Below are 2500 nucleotides of genomic sequence, written 5' to 3' on the forward strand. Positions count from 1 at the left end.
CCGCTTTCATCTACCACCACACAGACACCCCCTCCACACACACACACCCTTCCACACACACACACACACACACACACACACACACACACACACACACACACACACACACACACACACACACACACACACACACACACACACACACACACACACACACACACACACACACACACACACACACACACACACACACACACACACACACACACACACACACACACACACACACACACACACACACACACACACCAACCCCTCCATACACACTCTTTAGCTGTTCAAACCTTCAGAGGCAGCATCGAGTGCATTGGAGCGCAAATGGTAATCCTAGTGGGCCATGTGACCTACATTGAAGCTTGGTCAGAATGATCCAACGATGCGGTATGTCTGAGCAAATAAGCTCCAATCGGCTGTAACGTCAGTGATAGACTCCGCGGCATGGTTAAGCTCGTTGTTGGCCAATTTGCAGTTTTGCCTCACAAATACTGAGCCCTCTGAAGTCAATAAGCCAGTTAGTGAAGGGAAATGGTGGTGGAGAAGGGGGGGTCAATCCCTAAATTGTTTAATAACGGATTAAGTCTCCCCATGGTCAGCGAGTGCATGCTAAGAAATTGGGAAGCTGTTTTCCCTTATGAAATAGTGGCTTTTCTCTTTAGCACGGCTTCTCTCATTAGTACTTTGGTGCTATAGTCCTGCCTATATGATAGGGTGTATGGTCATGCGTGTTTGTGTGTGTGTGTGTGTGTGTGTGTGTGTGCGGAGGAAGGGGGGAAAAATCCTTTTCACGGTAACAGAGGGAAGGAAAGTACATCAAACCCGCCAAGTCGTCTGTATTTTCCTCCTCGGCGGCTGAAAGAGCAATTACCCAGGGTGACTGAGAGGGTTTGGACCGTGCCAAGGTTGAGCTGCATTAATCATCTCTGAAAGCCACGGCCTGCGCTTATCAGGAGAGGACGAGGAGCTCAGAGAACTGGCCACGGCAGCCTAATAAAATTGCATTAAATATTGAAAATGGTGGATGTTTTTCCTCTGGTCAGGGGATGGGGGGGAAGGGTTTGGGCGTTCAGGGTCTCCAGAGGGCCAGTCCTGGCCTCCGGGTGCCCAGGGTTGGCATCTCTGGCCCGGAGGGTGGACGAACCACCAGCCAGCTGGCCATGACTGTGTGCCTTGGTTTCAGGTCTAAGATTGCTTAGCGTGAAATCATGCGCCAACGCTGAATAAACTGCTGCACACAAAGCAGGCAAAATGAAACGCATTTGTCTTTGTTAGTTTCAAGCCCCACGGAGAAAAAGTTTGTTGATCAATAAAAACGAAACCCTTCATTGCCTCCAGTCCTCTAACGGTGAAACTGGGGTGTGTGTGTGTGTGTGTGTGTGGTTGGGGGGGTGAGGGGGGGTCAGCCTTGAGATTGTTGTGGAGTTGCAAACTGCCTCCCGGAAGAGATCCATCTTTCGCTGTTTGCCAGAGTTCATCCCAGCGGGGGCCTCCTTACATCATCTGCCCCTGACGGTGTCTCTGGCTCTCTCTCTCTCTCCGCGGAAGCCAGGAGACGCTGCTCTGCTTGCTGATGCGGAGCCGGAGCCGGAGCCCTGCCCTCACAACAACACCAATGCTCCCGTGCGCCATCTTCTCCCTCTATGACTCAGCCCGGGTGCCATCATTATGAGAGGGGGGGGGGGAGAAAAAAGCGTCTTAAAACGGAAAGGTCTATAAAAAGGTAGAGAGAGAGGGGGAAAACACACACACACACACACACACACACACACACACACACACACACACAGATACATATGCAGACACACACACACAGATATGCAGACACATACACACACACACAGACTGACACACACACAGACTGACACACACAAAAACATACACACACACACAAAGACACACACACACACACACACACACACACACACACACAAAGACGGACACAAACACACACACAGAGAGACAGATCGACACACACAAAGACACACACACACCTCCGGCAGATGGCTGGCTGTATCCTGGCAGCAGCGCTCGGATGGAGAGCGACGGATAGAGGGAGAGAAACGGGAACCTTGGGAGGATTTCTGGAGTCCGTTGTTCTGTGAGGCGAGTCCACAGATCCTCTGAGCCGACATCTATCACTCACCTGCTCGTCTCTCTCGACCGAGACAGATCCGTCTTCCTCCCTCCGCCGCCTGACAGATGATTACTGTAGAGGACAGACCGTTAACCTCGCTGACTCTCAGCATTCAGCATTTCTGACTCACATTAAAAACTCTTTCTTCTTCCACTTTTTTTAGGTCTTCATATTCACAAATGGTATATTGACTAAAAGCAATTCATATTATATTATATGATATTATACAATATACTGTACAATATCCAGAATATATGGCGTAGGTTATATAAGTGGTACTGGTGGTAAAAAAAAGTAGTGATAGAAAACCAAAACATTCACAAACTTTACCTCTATCCATTTCTAAAATCTGTGCAAATCATCTTCACT

Source organism: Sardina pilchardus, chromosome 10, assembly GCF_963854185.1.
Source record: "Sardina pilchardus chromosome 10, fSarPil1.1, whole genome shotgun sequence".
Lineage (NCBI taxonomy): Eukaryota > Metazoa > Chordata > Actinopteri > Clupeiformes > Clupeidae > Sardina > Sardina pilchardus.